We start from the raw sequence: 24,751 nt of genomic DNA on the forward strand, positions 1-24,751 counted from the left end.
GGATTTGGACACATGCTGCCAGTGGTTTATATGCAGTGGTGTGCACATGCAGTGTAGCCTAGTGAAAGCTCTTTACAGAGGATTTTCTGTTCAAGATCTGCAATGAATTTTCATGATGGCCTGCAAGAAGTTGTCAATCACTGTGAGACATATAGATCATATAGACATTACTGATGTGCAGCTGAGTTACAGACAGAAAAAAAATACTTTGTTGTAGGATGTTCCTCTCAAAATGAGTTTACTACATTTAGGTTACTCTCACCTAAAACAGAGGAATTTCCTTGTGACAACGAATTTCTGTAAAAAATACTATTGCAACAAGAAATGAATGTTTCCAGTGCTGACTGACAATGACAGCTCTTGAAGATATAAAGTAGCATCATTAATGGAAGGTGATGAATTAATCTACTTTTAATTTAGTGCAGTTATCTCAAAAATAATGTTTCCAATGTCATTTACTTGTATGATGCATTAGAATATTTTTAACAGTCAGAAAACCATGTCTTTACTGAAGATGTACTTTAAAAATCAACTGTGGAAAAGCTTTGGTGTAACATTTTTGTACACATCTACTATTTCTTTCTTGGACATGCAATAATCCCATTTATATTTCATTCAAAATCCCAATAGGCAATTTATGAACTTATGTTTATGAGTAGTGCCATCTTTTTTTCAGGGCTGGGGAATAAATGATAGTCTCAACATAGAGCAGTGATAGTGTCTGTGCCCCACCATTCACCTCCCCATCCTCACCCCCTCACTGCCCTGCAGGCTTTGAGGCTGTTGTTTTAGTTTAAGGTAAGTTAAGAACCTTTTTCCATTGATCTTTTTATTCCACATCCACAAAAGAAAATGCTAGGACGTTGCTACTGATTTTTTTTCCCCCAATATGTGGTCATTATAAGCAAAAAAGAAGCTCACACTTCTACCTTTTAATTGGGCATTTAGCAGGACAATGTTTGAAAGCAATTAATGGGAAAAACATTTTTGTCCTGTTTTATCAATTGGTCTCCAGGAAAAATGCTGCCCAAAGTAACCATTATGTGCAAGCCAGGAAACTGTTGTCCTTTTCAGTTTTTCCCATGTCACAATTTATTCATTTAATTCAGTTCTCCAAAATTACTGCAGTGCCAATTATCTCTTTCTGTGTAGAAAATGAGTTTGGCCCACTTCAGCTTTTCCTTCATTTTATGCCCATTTTTCGCTATTCTTCAATGAGTGAGTAATGTGCGATGTGAAAAAAGGGAGGATCTTCAAAAATATGTGAAGTGTCTAGAGTGGCTTTTTGGTACCTGTGAAGAGGCCCCTTGAAGAAGCTTAGAGGACAATGGAATATTGCGGCTAGCAGCGGTTTATTTTGTCCACATGACTCATTTCACACGCACCCAGGCAACTGATGAATGGAGGATTAACACAAGTTTTCACCTTATTGAAATGAGTGATTCAAAGCAAACAAATAGGACTAACTAGTTTGGAATATGAAATTAAAGTTTCTCTGAGTCCTTTTGTTATGCATCACTTTCAAACTTAATTGGAAATATGATGGCTGTGGAATTACTTTTAACCAACTTTGTTAAATAACAGTAACTTGATGTTTGTTATTGTCACACAATCCGCTTTTCTCAAAAATAAAGGCTCCAAGGGACTATTCAAACACCCTGACAAGAAGTTGTTTCAAAACAAAATGAAAAAAATTGCACATAAATGCGTACATTCACTCTTTCTTTCCACATGCTTATATGCACTTACAAAAAGAAAGAGCATCAGATGCAGTTTTATTGTTAGCTGCATTACATTTTCATAAATATTTGTAGATGGGTAGGTAGCACTATAATGAAAGTGCTGTAGATGCTATCTTTGTGCTAACTTATGCAACTTGTTCAACTCCTTAAGCATTGTAATTATATTCTAAACAGGTTGGAGAACACCATTGAACCCTATGTGACTTTATGTGATGCTAAGTTACAAGAAGTCAGAAGCTCCCCACTTTAGAACTTTAACAGCCTCCGTAAGGAAGAATGGTTTAGCATCTTTGTATAGTGCATTAAAGTTTCGGATTATGAGCCTGACACTCTGTAAGGAGCTTCTACAGAAGTTAACTGAATTAAACCCAAGTATTTTATTTTAGTGAGTAACAATGCCAGTGAGAAAAAAAGTGATAGATCAATTCACACCTAACCTGTGGGTAATCCTTTCTGAAGATTTGTACATACCTGGTAGAGAGGGGAGCTGGAAGTTGAGTTTTACTTCTGTTTCCCACCACATGAGCAAAAACACTTTAGTTTAACCCCAGTGAGGTGCATTGCTGCCATGGCATTGCTATTCCTGGCTGCAGGGGAATGGCAGCAGCATAATGCAACAAAGGAATAGTATGAGCATTGTGTGACCAAGGTAGGTTGGGATATGGGATGGTCTGTTAATATTTCCATTGAAAACAGACACTATATTAAGACATGGGTCTCAAATTTTATTACTGTCTGTGGAAGAGTTTTTGATCTAGGTCAGCATCTCACTGTTCAGTAAGGCAAGTAGAAGCCATTGTAAGGCCTGTGGTCAAAGTTTAATGAGTGACTGCTGAATATGTCAAAGCATTCTTGCTTCCTTCCCCCACGTCTTCCAACTTTGTTGCTTGTAGTACAAATGTACAGGACTTTTCTATGTATCAGCCTCTTTTGACAGCTTCAGAAGCCTCAACTGAACTCAGCTCAAATCAGCTGAAATGTGAGATCTCAGCAAAAATCTGCAGATATTTTCTTTGTAAAATGGAAAGGACTATTTATTTATTTATTTATAAATTTTCTTTTCTCAATCTTAAAAAGAGAGAGCCTTTCTTTCTTCATCTCCTCCTTTGGTTAAAAAATTAAAACTTTGTTTTGATTCTAGGCCCCCACATTCAAAGTTGCAACATGCCATGGGAAATAATGCCCAAAATTCTCTTCATTCAGAGCAAATAAGATATGTTTAGGCCATGTAAAAGTGATTTTAAGTGATGAAGTGATTTAAAGTGATGAAGACATTTAAAATCCAATATAAAGAAAACTGTATGCACATCACACTGAGCAGTACTCCAGTGTGATAGTAATGCAAAACAAGAAAAAAAAACAGTTATTCTTGTATAAAGAAAAAAAAATTAGTATGAAACGTTTCATTTAAGAATTATATTCCACACTTTATATCCGTCCCAATAAGATATAGTTGTCTGGAGGAGAGTTTGTAGCTTGATGAGGATGTATTTCCCAGCTTGCTCAGATGGAAATCTTGTCTTGGGTCAGAATATTATGAATATGTGGCAATATCAGCTATGGAAATGGTTATTTCTGTCATCAGCGAGAGTGATTTCTTGGGTAGAAGGGAAGAGATGAAATTCAAGCAAATGCTGGTGACTGCAGACACTGCAAGCAACCTGGAAGCAAACTGAAACATGGGTGGATGTGATCAGGTTGTCCCTGATTTCCCATGCTCTGCTCCTCCTGGAAGGCTGGGCTCAGTGCTATCGAGGTGATGCTGTTTGTCTGGCTGAAATAGAGGGCCTTCAGACCTTGCTCTTTTTTCTCTCTATGCCAGTGGAAAGATTCATTTGTTTCACTGGAGCTGAGCTGGATCCTGGAAACTACTGTTGCTCATTATGTTGAGATGAAAACTGTATTCCCGTGAGAGCCTCCAAAACATCTGGTCCTCTAAAAAAAAAGAAAGTGTTATTCCTACATATTCAGGAGCAACTCTGCCAAGCGATGTGAATAGTTTGTGTTGCTAAGATGTTCCATGAACACTTCGATTTCGTCACTACTAAAGGTCATCTTCCAACCCACAAGTGCACTTTCCATACTAATCATTACCAACATTATACAGGATAATGTCTCTGCCCATTTGGGGAGTTTCTGGAACAGATGTACTGTTCACTCAGAGAGCTCTTGATAAGGTCAGAATCTGGCATTTACCATCTCATGAGATAATTCTTTAATGGAGGAAGCCTTCTACTGCAGATACTGATGAAGTAACTATATAACTCGGCAGAGTTTAATTGCTAGTCTTTTGGTTGCAACTATGATGGGGCAATAGACAACTGGATTTCTGAGTGATGCTATGTCTAATTCATAGGTGGATAGTTATAAACCCCACTGAATCTGTAATGCTCAGTAAATATCTTAGTCTTCCATGGGAACTGAAAGTTATGCATATAGGAAAAAATTCCAACCTATGATTCTGTCTGCCTTGGAGGATTCAAGTGAAAAGTAAAATGGAAAGGTGGAAATAAGCTACTTAAGAGGAAGACACTGCATCTAAGTATTGCATACAGTGGACTAGTACTATAATCCATAAGTTATTGCTGAGTGTTATAACCCTCCATGGAATGTATGTGGGTCTGGTTTTTGGATTGGTCTAAGAAAGCCCGTGGAACTGATCAAGAACTGAGAATTCTTGTAAGATCAGGAACAGATTTTTTCTGGATTTTATTTCATATCTCATCTGAAAAGCAAGATTTAGTCATACAGGTGAAATGAACTCACTGAGATTCACTGAAAATACTTGGAGGCTCTCTAAAATGAACTCTTTTAGCAAGGAGAACAGCCTCTGTAGTTCAAGGACAAATGCAGGCTGCACATCAGAACTGGTGCCAGTACAGAATGCCTTGAAATGAAGATTAACATTCTCAGTGAAGGAGAAATGCTGCCACTTTTTTTGGATGGTTCCTAAATTTTCTGGTTTGTAACAGTATCTCATTTTCAGCCAGCCAAGGCTTTGACATCCAAAGCCAGTGTTCTCATATTCAATCATATCATGGCATGGAAAAGTTCTACAAAATATTTAACATCACAACGAATGTGATAAAGGACTGAGACGAAATGCTGTTATTGTTCTCTTCAACAGTAGAGACTTATATCAAGCATGACAAACATAAGAAGGGATTCACACATTCATTTGTGCTTCCTGAAGCTGTTCCACCTGAAGGTTGTCATCACGAGTGTAGTATAATAACTATAGTGATAAAATCAGGGAAATCCATGTGTGAGAAATATGAAATATAAGTGATCTTGTATTTTAACTCCAGTAGCAAATATCTTTACGTGTCTCCCCACAAATCACATCAGAGCTTTCTGTCATATCAACTCTATACAATTCTGAAACCTAGAGAGAATTATTTTTTTGCTTTCTTCTACAGGGGAAAGTAGCTTCACTGTTACCTGACTAATGAGAAAGGTAATTTTGCTGATCTGTGCAGTAATTTGTTCTGTCCTTGGAAACTCTGAGCTCTTTCCCCATCTCACTCCTTTGCTGTTGGCAGTTACGTTGTGGGCAGCCCAGAGGTTGTCTTCAGACATAGCTTGTAGACTCTGTTTTGGAAGCATGATCCTATGACAAGTCACAGTTCTATAGACAAGCACAGCTCATACTATCAGAAAATACTGCACTCCCCCCCACTCCCCCATTTTTTTTTTTTTTAACTGCAAATTGATCCAGGCATCTCATCTAAGAGAAAAAGAATGAAGGGAAAGCTTTCAGATTTCATGAAAATATGTCATGACTATGACCTGAGGGACTACCTCATATGTAAGTAGAAATGTCCCAGCATGGGATCAGGTTGGAAGTAAAAAGTCAAATAAATCAGTAGCTCAAAATTGCAAGTGAATATAAAAATATGAAATAATTTCTTTTTACCATTTCCAGAGTCTGACACTATTAATCTCAGTAACCAGAGCAGACTGAACTCTGTGCAATACTGGCTAGCAGACAAAAAGAAGATGAAAAAAAGAAGAAAATAAAAATCTGTATTGCTTTCTACTTCACACACTGATGCAGCAGTGTTGTTAGCAGCTCATCGTCATTCATTCCTCTCCCTCATCCCATTAACTCACAAATCCCAGGGAAGCCAAAACCACATCACACTTAACCTCGTCTGAAACCTTCCCTAAATGCATGTGTAGATGGCACTGTCCAATCCAAGCAGTCACACCATGCCTGCTTTATTTCCTCGTGCTGTGCCAGGGGATGCTGCACTGAGTCCTGTTGCTGTCCAGAACCAGTGCACAGCACAGCTTTGGGCTGTGAATTGGCTGCTGCATTGCAGACAGTAAGCTTAGCAGGAGGGAGTTAACACTGAAGGCACTGTTCACCTCAGTAGCAGCAAACCTTCAGGGATGCCATCTCCAGCTCTGCTGAGCAGCCCTGATTCTTAATCATCTCCCAGCCGCAGCCTCTCCTCCCCCCAGTCCAATCCAAATCTGGAAAAAGCTGAGGATTTGTCTCATTACAACCTCGTTGGGCCGCAAGTGTCAGCTGCTGTGTCTGATGACTGCGTGCTGATTATGCACCTATCCAGACACATGGAAACTCACAGGGAAAAGCTCCCCAGTACACACACACATTTGTAATCTCCTGTGAATAGAGTCCTAAGTGCCCATTAACTATTGCTCAATTACACGGGAACTCTGCAGAAGTAAATATGGCATGCACATGAATATCAATTAAAACCATTATGATCAGTGCTGTTGTGAGTCAGGAGGGAAATGTGCATAATCTTGACAGAATAACGAAGACACACTTTGCTTTACTCGTGTGGATTGAAATAGAATGTTAAGCTAATAAAAGCTTTTACATTTTTAAAAATAGTTTAACCAGCTCAGAATAGCTTTGAATCACATCCGCCTGTGATTTCAGTTGTTCCAGTCGGCTTTGAAGCTTCTGTAAAATGCTAAGGGAAAAGCCTCTATTGCAGAATGTGAGATTTTTCCCTTTCTCTTTCCTCCTTCATCTGTTTGGCTTCATACTGGTCCTGTCCTAGGTAATGCCATATGGGTTACCAGCTATCAGGTACAAGTTGTTGAAGTCACCTGACTGAAAGACCAGAGAAAGCCTGAGCACTGCTTGGCAAACCCATGGAAGCACTTTGGCAGCTGAGCATCCATGATGGGACACTTTGTTCTCAACCTTTCTGCCCACCACCTGTGTGACCTCGTGTATACATGCTATTAACTGTAATCTAAGTACAAGGTGTTAAAGAGTACATCAGTGAAGGCTTTGTGGTGAGAATGTATTTACTGCTGTGAATTTTTTGTCTGATGCGCAAGTTTTCTTTTGCTGAACAAAGCCTTTGGCATCTTCTCCCAAATGCTATTGAATTTTGGAAGAGTGTTGCCTTGGAGGGAAGGATACAAACTTTTCAGGCCACAAATAACAGAATTGAGGTCCTGTCTGTTACATCCCTTAGTGCAAGGGCCATATAACTCTGGCAGTGCACGCACACGTGCCTGTTGCTTGAAGTTCATTCAGTCTGATTTAAACTCATTAAAAAACTTTCAGTATTTAGCCATGTTGTTTGTGATCTAAAAACGTATACAAGTGCATCCATGGGGGCAAGCTGAACATGGAATGGTGTTGGCTTGTGATCATTCACCCCATTAGTTGAAGTCTGGTCATGATAGAATGTGCCAGGAAGCCATCCTAACAGACCAGAGGGTGCTGATGTGGGGATACAAGTCCCTCTCCACACTCCAGTTGGTTTTATTTTATTTTCTGCAATGTCTGCAGACTATTTCTGCACTAGTACTCTAAAAAGGAGCAGAGCAGGGATTCAACACTTTATGCTGTGATCCATGCAGATCAATTATCAGCAAGTTCTCTGGCACATTTTTAACCCTTGCCACCATGCTTCCACATGATGTCCAGATGCAATCAGGGCAGCAGCGCTCCTAGGGACTGTTCCCAGGAGGCAGGATGGAAAAAGGTGAATTTAGCCATATGGTTACGAGCCATGCCTTACCACTTGCCATCAGGGCAAAGAATGGGCCTTTGACCATTTTATGTCCTAGGATGGATGTAGCCATAGAGACTGGAATGTTTGCACTGCCTTTAATTAAATGGAAATTGTGTTTCATGGCAGTTCTCACAACAGTCTAAATCTGTGTGATCAGAGTGATGTCTGATCACTGGACACAGAGACTGGTACGTAGACTGAAAATATGTGTTGGTGCAACTGTGTCAAGGAGGCAGGTAATTACATTGGATGCACAGTGAGCTGACAGACAACTTTGTGTTAAATAAAACAAGCAATCACATTCTGAGCATTAAGGCAAATTTCAGCTATTAAAAAAAAAAAAAAAAATTGGAGGACTTCTTCTGAAATATTATGCTGAGAAAATACTTGGTCATATTTTGACCTTATTGACGTAACAGCTGGAAAATTTTAGAGCTGCGGGTAGGTGCAGTTTGTCTAATAATTTGCATCATTGCATACAGTTAAATCAGTTGTTAAAAAGAAAGTTACGTTGTTCAGCAAACATAGCCAAAAGAAGGAAACATTACTAAGTAAATATTATGAAATCTCAGCTGGTCAAAAGAATGAAAGTAAGGCTGTATATGTGATGGCCTACTGAGGAACACTTGTTTTAGACCAAACTTCAGCCTGTGTTTGCAGAAATATGCCTTTACATAGAATGACTGGAGTAGAACCCTTCCACTGATGCTAATTGCTAAGCAGTATGCTGCTTGCCCTTTGTTAGGGTTGTGTGCCACAGACAGCATAGTGCCAAGCACTAAGTCTTCAGCATAAGCTTTTCAGGATAAATATTAACTGAACGCAGTGCTCAGATTTCTTTGCTGGATTGGGGCCTCATTGTCTGCAAAACAAAACTCAGTAGCAATGTTTAACAAACTTGAATGGTTCTAAAAGGTGCCATTGGGGTCTACTCCCTGTTACCATCTTGTGAAGGGAAGAATCATGATGTCCCTCTTCTAGGAATGGGTTAAACTTAATTAGTTAATATTGGAAAGCACTCTGGAGACAAGAAGTGCTCTACTATGCAAGTGCTAACTATTAGCTTAAGTCCTTATTTTTTCTTTTCTTTCTTTTTACTTTTCCTTTGTACATTAACCCAGCTAAAAGGACACCAGAAAACTTTTTCTGTTACAGGCAGAGATTTGACAGTTTAAACCTGCCAGCATCAAGTACATTTAGCGAGTAGGATTGGTACATTCTTAATGGTCCCTTGCAGGCTGGTGGCAAAGAAGCAAAAAGTTAATTTTTGTCTCTGCTGCTTTAAATTAATAGGGCACAATTTGCAGTGAGGGACAAAATTTCCAAAGGAATCACTGTGCTGGCAAGGCTGGTTAAATACAGCGTACTACAGGAGCTAGGTAACAAATAAGAACCCTGCCTTCATGAGGCTTTGTCAGTGTCCTTAAAGCAGAGAGAAGGGCTAAAATAATTAAAGGTGCTTATTTTAGTGAAGTAGCACAGCAAATGAAGTGTGCTTGGATTTTCCCTTCTTGGGAGCTAAATCTGTGACCTTCTGCACCAGAGGAAAGAGTCCTTTGTGTTCTGAGCTCTAATAACCTTTCCGCAATTTCATTTCTACCAGTGCCCATGAAACACTTGTTAAATTTATTTTCACTCCTTCCATTCTTTCCCTTTTGCAACAAAGAGTTAGTTGAATCTTTAAGGAAAACGTAGACTGGTTCTGCATTTCTTTTTACCTTGATTGGCTGCATGCCTTTATGTCTTTGGTTTATCTCTTATGTTTCAGAATGTTTCTTTTACCTTGTGGAATACTGTTAGAAGTCTCTGTACAAAAGCAAAAGCTGTGGTTGCTATAGCAATAACCAATCTGATGAAGCTGTGACCTAAATCATGACTGAGAAAAATAGTACCTTTTCTATATCACTGCAGTTACTGCTTCCTTGGATTATTCTACCAATATGCAGGATTTATTACCTAAAATGAACTCCTTGGCTCCAGGATACAAGAAAAAGTAAAGTGATACTTCTATAGCTATAGATCTGGGCAGGAATGCAAAGAGCTAAAATCTACTGAAATTCATAGGTGGAAGGAGCTCTGCAGCTAGAGCTTGGTGCAGTACAACCCATTTCTTGAAAATCCAGGGAGCCTTGACTGCTGGAAGGAAGATCCTTAAATCAAAATAATGTACGGCTCATGTATTGAGCTTTGAAAAGCAGCAACTTGTCCAACTTCCTAAACTCCTTACTTGTATAGTCACTGAGTTGTAAAGGAGGAAAGCATTCTTTAAGAGCAGTTCCTTTTCCACTTGCAGAAAATCTAGTGAGGCAATTGGCACAGGCATTCAAAAGACCACTACTGAAGATGCAAAACTGGTGGTTCTTAGTTGGCCTTGACCATGAATGAACCCCTCACCTATAGATGTGTATGAGGTCATTTTGGCACCGGCTTTACTTTCACGATGAACAGTGGAGTATAACATGGTAACCAGCATTATGAAAGATATGATGAGGGAGGATTTATCTCATTGCACTTCTAAACCTTTGCCTTTGTATCTGTGCTTATGATCCAGGCTCTCTCTACTGTCAATGGAGAGAGAAGCATACAGAGGCTGTTGATTTTCCCTCTCCTAAAAAAGATATCTGAGATGAAAGGGGTTAAAATCTGGAAGTGCATCTGTCTTCCTGCGGACTACAGTGGGAGTTTTGACAGCTCCAAACAACTAACTTAGAAGGCTTTGTAGGAGATGAACTCTGCTCGTGTTAATGGTGTTATGCAGTGTATCTAGGGTGGATAAACCTGTTACTACAAAGTAGTGATACCCAAGTAGTCAGATTTTCAGCTTTAACAGTAGTAGTTTGCCCTGAGCTAGATCAGAATGGAGTCCAAGAATGAGAAGTGTCTGAACTACAGGAAGGTGGGAGGAGAGGCAGTATTGAAGTTACTTGCACAGGAGAGGGTGGGAAGTGGGAAGCTGGCAGAGTTAACTAAATCAGCTTTGCTGGAACAGCAGACACAGGTTGGCAATTGCAACTGCATTTAGCCTGAGAAGTAGCTAGCTAAGAGGTACTTGTGCTGTTATTACCCTCCCTGCTAGTCCCGCACTCATGCTTCTAATACAAACCCGACTGGATAAATCCGAAGGATCAAGAGACAATTATGTTTGATGCTTTTTGGGAAAACAAAGTTGCTGTCTTTGCCGTCAGAGATTTGGACTGGAGATACAGAAGCAGTGAAGAAGGCTGGCTGCTGAACTATTTAGAGAGATCTAAAATTACGCATTTCTTATGGCCACCTGGTCTCTTCAACATCTGCTGTGTGCTTGGCTCAGAGACTGCCTGCTCTGAAATCACACCACACATGACATAATGTGTTAGAAGTAGTGTGACACAGCAGTAACATTTAAAGGGATACAAGCAGGGCCATAAGATCTTCTGGAATGCTCTAGAGTTCTCCCAGTTTTAATTGGTTCCAATGTACAAATAGGATACTTTTTTTCATATTTTCAATTGTCTTGGGGTAGATAGCCTTGGAGAATCCTTTGTTTCATGAATGGGCAGGTAAAAACAAGAGTCACTTGTAGTGCAAGGACTCAGGAATCAGTCTAATTTGGCAAAAAACTCTTTCACTTCCTCAGCAGTCGTGCCTGATTGATGGTGGTGCATTTATGAACTGGAAATTATGTGGCTATCAGCCAATGTGCAATATGATGAAATACTGCAATGAAGAGACTTAATATTTCACTTCTAAGGAAGCTGAGAACTGACTTCTTCTGGAAATAGCATGCAGGTACAGCACTAACAGAACAGTAATCCAAGTGGAAACGTGCAGCAGATCAGGGGCAGAGCACAAGTAAGGCTGGACAGTCCAAAATATCCAAAATTCCATATCCAAACCGCCCAACTCCAAAATATGCATCTACACTAGCTGAGGCACTGGGCTCTTGTAGTTTCTTTTGGCCACCTCTTGAGGACTCCTCTTTCTGAGGATGCCCCTCATATTCCTTTGCTTAGCTCTTGCTATTTTGCTTTCTGTTTTCTCACCCTCCCTTCTCTATCTCACAATAGGTCACAACAGTTCTGTGCCTTGTGCAACCTTCCCTTTCACCTGGAACTTTTTAGCAGAATTTTCCTGTCCTGGGACTGTTTTTTCACAGCTGGATCTGTTTGACAAGTTCCAGTGGCCATCCAATAACCTTTCAAACCCAGCTTCAGTCTTGGTCTGACATGCCTTGTGTTCAACACAGCTATTTCAAAATGCTTCCCTTTGCTTCCTTCTCACATTGCTTCTTTTTTGCTCCCTTGTGAAGAAATTGTTTAAAAAGCATTTTCACTGCTTTACCCAAAGTCCATCCTGGTGGGATTCTCATGGCATTTGGAGGAAGCCTGAGCTTAAAAACTCTCACAGCTTTTCTAACTTGCCTGCTGTGTTTCTAATGCACTCCTACTCTCGCTTCCCAGCGGTGCAGTGGTTCACCTGGTCTTGTGCAGACAGATCCTCTGGGGATCTCTAATAGTCGTACGTTTGCATGTGCGAATATAGAAAGAGATGCCTTCTTCCTCGAAATGAGATTCTCCATTTTTATCCACTGTCTGCTAGAAACAGAATTTCCTTCACTGCTCAGTGTCTCTATATTGTGACTGCAATACGCCATTTCAGAAGTGTCATCACCTTTATTTTTTTACATTCTGATGTAGTCTGTAATCAACACTAGCTTCAGCGACTCTCATTACTAGCTCTTGAAGTGATTCTTCAGACTCAGCAAGAACAACATCATCATCAGATTACAGCATCTGCTTCCTCCAATTTCAGTCTTACTGCTGTAGCAGACAACAACGACGCACATTTGCATTTCAGTGCACAGGCAGAGCCGATGCTGTGCCACCGTGAAGCCCTGCTGGACTTTCCCTGTGCCCAACAGCTACCATGCAGTGCCCTTTGTGAGTCTCATTTCCCTCGTGTCTGATCACATACAGCATAGGAAATTACATAAATGTATCAGAAAGCCCTGACAGATATAAGAGAGTTTTGTAGCGTTCAATTGTTGTTCCTTTCTCTTCTATAGCACATACCCTTCTGCACAAGCTTTTTTGTGATGCAAGTTGTTTTTTATTCCCTGACATTATTCTCACAGCTGATTTACAGCATTGTCATGAGTAAACTAGCCTATGTTTTGTTCTTTATATGTTCAATTTTGCTTTCATATTTTTCAGCCCCTTTCTCTGAACACTAAGCCTGTTTTTTTTCTTTGCATGTTTGAATAGCAAGTGGAATTATTTGGCAATGTGCACATCCTCTTAGACTCTCTTTCTCTGAGAGCAGAATGAGTTTAGTGCCTCTCATTAAGTCCCGTAGCCACTGCCCTGTTTTTCCACAGAAGTTTGCAGATCTTACGGGAAATCTTGATACCAATCTCACATCAGAGTGTTCTCTTCAGATACACAAAGCAGACAGGCATGAGAATATCTGAAGCAAGTAATGATGACTATTTGAGTTAATGATCCCACTGTCTTCCTGAAAGAGTAATTCGGATAAAAGATCAGATAAGAGCTTCTGATGCTGAAATCATGTACCTGAAGAGAGTTAATCTAGCCTTTTTTTTTTTTTTTTTCTTTTGATAATGGCATATGTGCTGGCTTAGTTCCCTTTATCCTGACAGTACTAAACAGTATGTGAATGGAAAGCCGAGGAGAATAACAGGCTAGCTGCACTTCCACTAGTCTGAAAAAATAAACCAATCCTCAAAAAACAACTCCAAAAACATGTGGAGGCTTGATATGAGACACTCAGTGCTTACTCAGATTTTGGTACATGTTCTGTGTTACTTCTGTGAGAGTGAGGAAGAGCGGCAAAGCATCTTTAGTGAATTAAAAATGGCAGGAGGATGACATAGAAATTGTAACACATGGCTCCTAATTTTGAGGTTATTATCACAACCAGGAATGCTGGATACGTTATTCTTATCAAATGGAACTTTAGACTTTCTCCAGCAATGCCAAGGGAATAGCTATGAGCAGTTTTGAATCTAGATCATCAGTTGTTGAAGATCTCTTCTTATAGCAATTAAATGAGTATATGCTTACGCCATGCAGATGGGGAACCCAGTAGGAGCGCCCAGCCTTCTTGTGCAATGCAGAGTGATGGCTTTTGTGAAGGGTTCATTTTCAATTTCTTGTATTCTTATAAAACATTTTCTACTGAGACATTGTGAAGAATTCAAACCTTGCTGAATATTTCAATTCATTTGCCTGGATTTTACCATTTAATTTTTCTTCCAAGGCTACAACATTTACATTTGCCTTTACAGTAAAATTCTGTAAAATTCCTTGTAGGGTCAAAATTGTAACTTAAATTATTTTGTGGCTGGGCACAGAATAGCATTGTTCTTTGCACGTCCAGCCAAATTTTCAGCAAAGATGGGACCTATTTTAAACATAAGCAGTCTTACTGCTTAACTCACAGGAAAAACTGTGAATAATAAAGGTGCCTTGCTTTATCTTTTTACCTTTCATATCAAGCTCATACCCAACATTATTAAAGACTGTCAGTGGTTCCAAGAGCACGTTGCAACCTCAGGTAGATCCCAGCAGTAAACTATGCTAAAGGCACATTTGTGCAAGTGTTAATAAAGTATTAATAAATCCATGCTACGTGGGAGTTATGTTGCAGGGTAGGCACTGACAGAGAGATCTAAGTCACTTACCGCACTGGCCAGAATCCATATGCTCAACTGTTGTGTGGATGACAGTTAAGAAAGAGGAATCAAGCTTTAACACAAGACGTTTTAACATTTCTTGATGCATTTCTGAACATAAGCAACAATGTTTTATACATTATTTCAAGTAACTCCTCCAAAGTCACATTTCCCTTGACAACAACCTTATTTTGCGGCATGTGTAAGAAGGACATTTGCCCATCAGGAAAGAAGTCAATCGAAGGAAATACATACATAAGTAAAACAGAAAGAACATAGCCCATAAAAACAAAGAAGAGAAATAAACGTTAAGGAGAACTAGATGGAAAAAATTACTAGATGGAAAAGGTCAGTGGAAAAGATCACAGAATCATAGAATCATAGAATCATAGAATTGCTCAGGTTGGAAAAGCCCTTAAAGAACATCAAGTCCAACTGCAACTGAACCATGCTACCCTAACTCTAACAACCCTCCGCTAATCATGTCCCTGAGCACCACATCCAAATGGTTTTTAAACACATCCAGGGACGGTAATTCAACCACCTCCCTGGACAGCCTATTCCAGTGCTTAACAACCCTTTCAGTAAAGAAGTTTTTCCTAATATCCAACTTAAACCTCCTCTGGAGCAACTTGAGGCAAAGATGTGCAAATGGAGTGGGACTATAGTGTTGGTTAAAGTGATCCCAGCACTTTCAAGAATGTGGTGGGGTAAAGGAGCAGCTCAGTGTTCTCAGCTACCTTCTGTAGATCTGATTGTTAGTCTGGATCCTGCAGCCAGGGAAGAACAACATAATGTAAAAAGAATGGAAGAAAACAATGTGAAGGAGAAAAAGAGCTGACAGAACTGAAAAATGATAACTGAGAGAAATAGGGAGCAGAGAATGAGAGACCAGCGAAGTAGGGGGGACAGACAGATGAACAAAGGGAGAAATTATCACATTCAGCAAAAAGTAGAACAAGCTTTTGGTACAAAGTGCGGGCATCTGAGGACTTTGGCCTCTAATCTACTCCTGATGTTCTGTTTGTCTAAGACCCATGCCCGAGAGCAATATCCAAAAGAGCTCAGGCTTCCACTGCGTGTCATTGACATCAAAAGAAGTATTAAAGTGATTCTTGCAGAATTTCTGGCCTGATTCTCTTAGTGCTAGGAGGTTTGACTGAGGTTTAGATAAGCCACCTGGAAGAAAAGTTAACTATCTTAAATATCTATTGTTTACCCATATATGTAACAATATAGGGTTTATTGGAAAATGACCTTGGGGCTTTTTGCAAGCAATTCCTATTTTCTAGTCAATCCTATGGGTATTTTACCTTTACACAGGCAGAACCAGTGCTACTCTGATGTCTGAAATTCCCTCAAAACAATGCAACTACAGTAAGACTAGAAGAGCACAACATACAGCATCTTAAAGGGGGTGACAAAATGGGGCAGCATGGGTCCACATGTGGAAGTGAATGATGATATCAAATAAAGGTATCAAATAAAGGTGGGTTATCCCTCATGGGTTAGTGGAAGCAAATCTTCACTAATCTCTTGGTCACACTCAGAACCCTAGAATTTCTCACTGAGATACTGTGCTCTGTCTGTGCTCTACTTCTAGGTTCAACTCACTGCAGTATGTTGGCATGTTGTCCTGGCATAAGGTAGAAGGGATAATCTGGAAAAACAACACAACAGCAAGTGAACAATGGGGAATCGTGAGAGGGAAGAACATTTGTGGTCTTAATGCAAAATATAAGGTGTAAATCTGATGAATTAGAATCTCCTGATTTACATCCCAACAAGAAAGATACAACAGTAAAATATGTTTTGGCTGATATAGTTTGTTTTGCCAGCTGAGGATAAATTAATTTCTATGTATTGCTAGAATTGTGTGTAGTGATACAGAGTTGCTCTGAAAATGTTTGAACTTGGATACCATTGTGGCACATAGAGTGATAGTAAAGGGGAGGAGTGTACAAGGAAGGGTGTGAAAGCAATTAACCATGAGATTGTTAGTAGGCAGAGAATTAGAGAGTTCTTTGCATGACAGGGACAAGGAGTTCATTAAGGCACATGCTATTTATTTTAATATTGTTCATGATCTGACTTGTACTAAAATTATAAATAGGCCAAGTGTGAGTGACCCAGAACAATTTGGCTTCTTTCCTAGCTGGATTTAATCTCAGTTCATGTTGTCCTCCTTCCTACTCATTTTCAGCCTCCAGGAGCAGCACTGCCAACATTAGAGATTTCCCTCTTGAGGTTTGCACCTAACCTTTTGCTTCAAGGTTTAGAATTCAGCTCCTGGAGTCTTGTGTTTTTCATGATATACAGTTGTTTTTCAAGGGGTTTCAGGAGCACCTTCTCTTTCACAGTTATATTCTATGTCAATAGGCATGGTACTGTGCTGATGTAACTATCTTGGAACAATGACTCCATTACAAGTCCGTATTTGGAGATGAGTTGAGTTATAACTTTGCCCAAGTTATATCAACCAGGCCCCAAATCAAGTGGCCAATGGGAGGAGGGGATTGTAGTGATATAACAATATCTTTTTTAATTTGAATGTTCGGTTATGCCAAAAAAATAATCCCATGTAGGCAAGACCTACATTTTTCGTCCTCAGGGCCATGGAGAAAGTGTGACTCAAGTGTATAGAAAAGGCTTAGATACCAGAAGGCAAATAAAAATAACCCCAGTTGTGGATTTTTTTTTTCCAATTTCATTATTTTTGTGCCAGTCTCAAGGTTTTGGGGGCCTGAACTCTGGATTTGTGAGCCCTCCGGGATGGCAGAAGTATTGACTATAATTGGTAAAGGGACTCTGCCTACTTATGTGTTCATACAGAAGTCAGTACTAAAGTGCTTCCACCCAAATAATCTTTCTGGTCCTGCTAAAGTGCAAATAAAGAATTAATATTAGTAAAACACACACATCCCACTTCTAGGTGAACACTTAGTACATGTCCACTATCTCTGCCTATCTCCCCTGTTCAGATTAGAGCTATATCCTCCCACTCTTTGCCTTTATTTTTTCAGAAGTCCTTATCCTGACATTTTTATGGCTCTGGGTCACTTTTAACACTGGGGTAGATACAGATTGTATGTACCTTTCTGCGTGTGTGGATTCCTGATGCTTCAGCAGGTGTATTTATACATGTGATGTGCTGTGAGTTTACAGAAAAGTCCAAAGGAAGATGAGTCATGCTAGCTCTTCTGCAAGGAAAAGGGCAAAAAGGCTAAAGATAATGCTTGCTGCCTTCTTAAAAATAGGCTATAAAATAAATGCTACTCCTGTGTAGGTTCATGCAAAAAGTTGCATGTTAGAGAAATAGTAATTAACTGATTTATGTGTGGCTCTAGAGCTGAGTATGTTCCAGCTCACGTGCCATGATTTTCTGGTAATGAATTATTGAATTAATATAAGTAGCTGTTTCCTTTTGTCCAAAAATCTATAATTATGAGAAGATGCAGATCCAGAACTTAATGGATGCTGTGGTTCAGCCCATACTTCTGTGATAGTTCTTGTGAGGTGAAGCTTCTTTTATCAATTTCCAGCTGTGTTAGACACTTCACATCACACAGTTCTTCTAAGAAATGCTTATGAACATTTCTAGGAGCCACTATATTTTTTCAGGATGCTTATCTAGGGAACATGCAAATTGCACAAACATCCTTGTGAACTTGGAAAGAAACCTAACAGGCTGCTGAGCTGAGGTAACGTTCATCATTAATTGCTCTGCAATAGTACATCAGAGGGAGTCTCCTGGGTGAACCAAAGCCATGGTCAAAAATTAGTTCCAGCCTGGGACATAGATGTTTCATGTGCAATTCTCCATTTGACAGTTGCTATTTGAAGCTATGTACGTTGTTCTGAAAGTACTGCCACCTATTTTTTTCAATAGAAACTACAACAGATACAAAGAGCACAATAACACTATCTGATAGAGCAAATTCTCATCTAGAAAACACTATTTTACAACATAATCACTGCCATTAGCTATGCATTTTCACCAGCAATGGACAAGAGCTTGCATGCAGTGCTTGTAAAAGATCTGCACCACTGTTTCACAGCTGCTATGAAGTCATTGTTACCAGAAAATTGTTGTCAATCTTTCATCAATCCAAGTTGTGTTGCAAAAGAAAGGTTGTCTTCTCCTGCCTGTCTCTGGAACTCATCACCTTCAGCTTGTCATGATATAGTGGTCAGAGTAGCCCTCATATTTCAGAATGTCTGTAATAAATAGGATTAGCAAAGTTTTATCCCCATTCATGATTTTTTAAAAACAAACATCAAATCTAAAAAGTATAGTATGGCATCACTATCAACATGTAATCTGGTTGCTATTCAATTAATAAGTCTTCCAACCTCTCTTTTTATTATGTACGCTGAAAATTTTAAGGGCACAACGGTATCAATCCAGGTGTTCAATTTAGTATCACAACTTCATAGGACTGATCCCAGTAATTCAGGTGTATTTAGAAAACTTCAAAACCATATATTTTGTGCCAGATTGAGGGGGCATAGTTACCATAAAGAACATTACAAACAGAAATAATGCTTTGAACTCAGCACTTTTTTTCTGTTTCAGAACTCTCCTGCTCTTCATCAAACCTAATAAACTAGTATGGCATTTAGTATTAAGAGCCTCACTTTTAAAAAAGCCCTTCAACAAATTTTAGGAAAAACAGCTCAGATATTAGACTGTAAATGCAAGCAAGGCCATATGTAGATGTTTTTCACACCACTGCCTTATCAGTAATATGTTTTTTCCTTAGCAGTTCCTATAGGAAAATCTGGTGTTCTCTGCTTTCTCTGCTGTCTTTATCATGTCTGGGGGGAGGGAAAGTGTTGTGCTTTGGTGTGAATTTTTGCTTCAGCAATAATAAAAGGTGATATTAAAATGTCACTGCAGTCTTTTAAATGCTTGTTTTCCATGAAAAGAATGATTTTTAAAAATAATTTTACAGTCTTTAACTGCTAATAATAACTGAGCTTGTTTTGATGACAGATGAATTAAAATGACGTTTTGACAACAACTCCCCATTATCAACCAACGTTTGCCCTCTGTTCTCTCTTTGTAATTATCACAATCTTTTTATTTTCCTCATCTATTCTGGGGGCTGTGCAAAGATAACAACTGAAGGCCTCGCTCTCCCAAGGCTAAGAAATGCATTGAGTTTCCTGCTCAGAAGAATTATAGAATAGTTTGAGTTGGAAGGGACCTCAAAGATCATCTAGTTCCAAACCCCCTGCAGCAGGGGTTATTTAACTTCTGCTTCAAGTGTTGAGCCAGAGCACCAGTGCCCAGTAGTGAAAGAAATCACTTATTGTCCTCAGTCCTAGAACAGGGTGGCCTGCAACGGTCAGTGAACCTGACCACTGTGGTGGTCAATGAACCTGGTGATACACCTGCTATTTTGGCAGCTGGTTGGAGTGTGTGCCTCTGGAATACAAACTATATTATTTTAAGTATGCACGTCTGCCAAAAAAGCACAGTGTGCTCCCAGCTCTGAGAGCAGCCAACAGCTCAAAGAATGCAAGGTTGGGAGTCTGTACCTCTCAAAAAAGAAAAAGCAACGTGAATAGGAATAGGCTGAAAGAAGGATGTGAGAGGCGTAGAAGGATTGGAGGCCTGATGGTCTGCGCACAGTGTCTCCACCCTGCATGGACATGTTTGCAGAAGCAGTAAGCACTTGCTGAGCTTACCTTGATCCACTGTATACCCTGAGAGGTCACTCTGCTGTTGCTGCACTTCTTCCTCACAGGGAGCAAACTGCATCTCTGCCTGGGGAGCTCCAGGCTCAGAGACTTGCTGCACCTCCACAAGTGCTTTGATATCTCTGTTTATGAATAGATGATGATCATTGTGTTCTTACTGCCAGCACATGCCCTGGGGTAACGGTCCAAGTGCTGGGGTTTCGTGTGCCAAAATGAGGAAAGTTAATTCAACACCCTTGATAACAACAATAGCGCTTAGTGCTTTGATCTTCAAAGCACTTTACAAACATTAGCTAATTAATTAATCCTTACAATACTCCTCTGCTATTATCCCCATTTAGCAGATGGGGAAATTGAGTCAGAAAAGTTAAATGACTTGCTTAAGGCTATGAAGGAGTTGGCAGCAAGGTTGTGATGGGGAATTCCTGGCTCCTCCTTGCAAATCTCCCAAACAGCTGCGGCTGCCTCAGACCTGCGGCTGCATTACCCAGGGATGCTGGACTGATTGGTCAGGCAGATTTGGACAGGTCTAAGTGCCACCTGAAGACTTGTATTATGGTGTCCACCTTTGAAGTTGTTCGGCTTGGTGAACTTGGGCACTTCCTCATACTGCAATTTCTGCATAGCTTCTGAAAGGGATTTTGCTCCTGTCTGGCCAGCCTGGCCCTGAGCTTGGTCTACCTGTACGCGTATCCAATCTCCTACCTTGTTTTGGACTCTCCTATGCTGTCTTCATGCTAGAAAATGAAGCCCTAATCCTGCTTCATAGTCAGAAAAGAGGGAGACTTGTGGGGAGAACTCAAACCCTTTAAATCTTTGTTTATAAAAGTTCCCGTATGAGGGATGAACTGAGGAATGACAAACAAGCCTTTAGGGGTGCAGACAGCCTAACTGAAGCTCTTAATTTTTGCTTATCCAGGGAGTTCTGTATCTGATAGAGTACTGAGATGGTAATTTCTTATACAGCTTAGAGATAGGATTGCTCAGGATCTATTACAAAATCAGGTTAATAAATGAACATCAAAGGAATCATCTTCTCACTTTGGCTCAAGCTAACCTAGCAAGATGATAAATATTACTAGGTTGCAAGTATGCATTAGTCAACTAAGGCTTATAAAAATACATCTGAGTCTCCAATGAACATTTTCCATTGGATTACAGCACTATTTATCATCATATGGCTGCACAAAAACATACCGCAGAATAAAATGAAGTGAAATAGTGAAAGAGAATCTTTCACCTTAACAAGATTATGAGAAATATTTTTGAGCAGATGTGTGCTAAAATAATTTGTCAAAAAGGGCACTGACTCTCTAAGATATGGAAACAACCTCTAAGTTTCAAAAGGCAATAAAGACAAAGTATTCTCCCAAAGACATGGGAAATCAGGGAAGAGTCACTGAATGGCTGAGGTTGGTAGGCACATCTGCATCTCACCTCAGTTGCTTAAAATTACATGTTTCGAGGATCACTTCTTTATTGCTATTGCCCAGCAGCCAAAATCACCAACCACTGGAAAAAAAGTGGAATCATATAATCATAGAATATCCTAATTTGGAAGAGGCCAATAAGGATCATTGAGTCCAAGGTCCCCCAAATCATGCAGAATCAGTGTCCCAGCAATTACCCTAGCAGAGCATGGGATCTTTTTGAGCAGACTGAGTCTCACCTGAGTTTTTTGACTTCTAATGTACATTCTGATGGGTAGTGCCATCAGTTGGTACAGGATGATGATGAACCTGTGCTGTCCTCACTTATGTGAAGCAAAAAAAAAAAGGCACTGCAAAACCAGACCACACTCAAGAGGTACTTCAACCATCTCCTCACTTGCAGGATTGATCAGTGACTGTCATCTATGCAAGAGAATATCCAGAGCTGTGAACAAACCCAGATATTGCTATCTCCTCAGAAGAGTAGAAAGTGAGATTCCTCTTGGGGTGCCCAGTAAATGGACGAGAAGCAGCAAACAAAAGTTGTAAAAAGGGGAAATTCCAATCAGATATTAGGAAAGAAATGCTACTCTCAGTGAGGGCTGTCCAACAATGGAACAGGGCCCAGGGATGCTGCGAACTCTCCATTTTAAGAGATGTTCATAACTTAGCTGGACAAGGTCCTGAGAAATCTGATTTAAATTGAACTACTTTAAGGAGAAGGACAAAGTAGATAAGAATAGATAAGAACAGATCTCTTCCAACTGCAACTATTCTGTTACTCTAAGAAATACAAGCTTGCATTAGTCAGCTCTCCTCTCTCCATCCAGTACTGCAATACCCATGTAGAACAACCAGCAATGTAGGACACAGTGCTCATCTGCTAATGTTTCCTAGCCTAAAAAAAAGTGAAGAATTGTGCCCTATCGTTTCACAGAAGACAGTCAGGCCAAATCTACGATGAAATGGTAGATGCCAGGTCTATTCTTTATATCATCATAATAATAGTTTGGCCAGTTTTGTAATTAGGCTAATTCTACTAAATAGTTATTTCTTGTATCAAAAAAAAAAAAAAAAAAAAAAAAAAGGAATTTTTATTTGATATTAAATAATTGCAACAAATCCAAATACAGTGAGAGGCGTATATTACAAAGGAATTTAAGAGCTTTACAAGAGACGTGAAGCGTGTCCATTACAAAGAGCTTTCTGTATAGGATTTGTAATGGTATATTCATGTTAAAACGAGTTCAGTATGTTTTTAGTGGAAAAAATAGTTCATGCCACAGACAAAAATAAATCAGCCTGGGAATTTCCTTTGTTGGAAATTAAAGTATCTCACAAAATTATTAATAGCTGTGTATCTTCGTGATGCTAGTGAATTTTACTATGAAATTGAAATGTGTTAGAGGGTTTGATATCTATTCTTCAGCATTCTGACAAGAAAACAGTGGCTTTTTTCTATTTATCTTTTTAGAAAGAAGGAGAAATGCTCAACCATTTAACCTCAGAAGTGTCTGATGGCACTTTCCACAATCAGCACTGACAGCTCAAGGATGAAAGGTATAGTGTATATCCTAGTTATTCAAGGGTTAAAAAAGGTCCCATAAATAAATTATGGATGCATTTTTAGAGCACTTTGCTAAGAACAAGAATGGCAGAAAATATCACAAGGCTGTCAAATCAGATTAAAGCCCATGTGCTCGGAGTAATCTGTGGGGAAAACTAACAAACTGTATGTTTGTCACGTATTAAAGATATTTTCTTAAAAAGCCAATTGGCTGAATGAACATAGAAATCCACCCTTGCTTTTTCCTCACCTCTTACTGTTTATCTCCTGCGCTTAAAATGCAACTTACAAAATAGTTGGGGCTAATGACACATCCCAGGTTAGAGAAGGCTTGGTGAAGAGCAATGCTGTGCAATCAAGTGTGTGCATTAATGTAAACATGTGGATAAAAATTCATACTGAGTAGATGAATTTTCTCAGCAATTTTTTCTTAAGCTGGTCACTTGGATGCCTGGAAAACATAACTATGCATCTTCTGTTGTTTCATAACATGTAGGCAGAAGACTTGATCTTCATGTACCAGAATTGGAAGGGTATGCATAAATCTCTCTGAAGGACAGAACTACTGTGAAAGCAATTTACAATCTGTTAACCCATTGTCCTAAAAATCCAGAATTTGAATCAGGTAACCTACAAAAAGATAAAAGATGTGATTACAGAACAGGTTCCTGTCAAGTAATTTTGCCAAGAGGGACAAGGTAGACTGGTAGAAAGGATAAGAACTAGCTCTGAATAGAGCTGGATTAGCCAGTTCTTAGCCTGGATACATCTTCTGGCTACCACAACACTGCCTGTTGGACTAATAGCCTGGCAAATAGCCCTGCGCCCTCTCTGTCTTATTTTTCATGGGAAGAAAGTCAGTGCATTATCTACACAAGTCAGTGGATAGACTTGTGTATAGTAGATAGAGCTGGACAGTTTTTTATGGGGAAAAGTAAAGTGCTCAGATGTACTGCAAATTGCCTAAGCCCACTTGTGTACATGGAAGCTACAGGGACAGCATTTCTATCCTCAACCATTCAGCAGAGCAATTAACTTTTCTGCATCAGTTTTAAAGGGTGAGAGAGCTACACCGGGCCATAAATTCATCTTTCAGCCTCACATGCTATTGGATTCAGCCGTAATCATTGGTGACAAAGCAAACAAAAGATTTCAGTTTGATAGATGAACAGTATTCAGCAGAGAAAGGAAAGAAGGAGCAACTGAAATCCATTCAGTGAATGACATCTTAAGATATAGGATCGGTAATGTGTTAAATTCTTGAGGCCAAATCTAAAGAGGTAATTAAATGCCTTGTAATTAGAGTAAGATGCCTAAGATGTTCTTAGATCAAGAGTAAGAAAAGGATGTTCAGTTTAGTCTTAAATTATCTCTCTATTGGGCTGTGTTGGAGACATGTGTGAGACTTGGATTGGATCCCAAAGCTTTCTCTTTCCTTTATTTCCCTAGTCAAGTGTGAATAGGCAGATCCATACAGCCAACCATTACCCTGAGGCAAAGTCCAAGCAGAAGGGTACCAGTAAGTACAACAGAGCTCAAGGAAGTCCATAGGCAAGCTTGTGCAGTTCTGTATTTGCATCCAAAGGAAGAGATTTGTGGCCCAGTGCTGTCTCACAGAACTG

At 39.6% G+C, this 24,751-nt stretch overlaps 1 long non-coding RNA gene across 1 annotated transcript; it reads right to left on the reverse strand.

Annotated features, from left to right (window-relative positions):
• Positions 1-3,192: 3,192 nt before the first annotated feature.
• On the reverse strand, positions 3,193-20,204 carry LOC122189866. The gene is made up of 3 exons (XR_006181999.1): positions 20,121-20,204; positions 18,506-18,644; positions 3,193-3,677 (listed from the first exon to the last, which is right to left on the reverse strand). It is a non-coding gene; the product is annotated as an uncharacterized LOC122189866 (long non-coding RNA).
• Positions 20,205-24,751: the final 4,547 nt, after the last annotated feature.

The sequence above is a fragment of the Lagopus leucura genome, unplaced genomic scaffold (genome assembly GCF_019238085.1).
Source record: "Lagopus leucura isolate 7727_CA_CO unplaced genomic scaffold, USGS_WTPT01 Super-Scaffold_100157, whole genome shotgun sequence".
In the NCBI taxonomy this organism is placed as follows: Eukaryota; Metazoa; Chordata; class Aves; order Galliformes; family Phasianidae; genus Lagopus; species Lagopus leucura.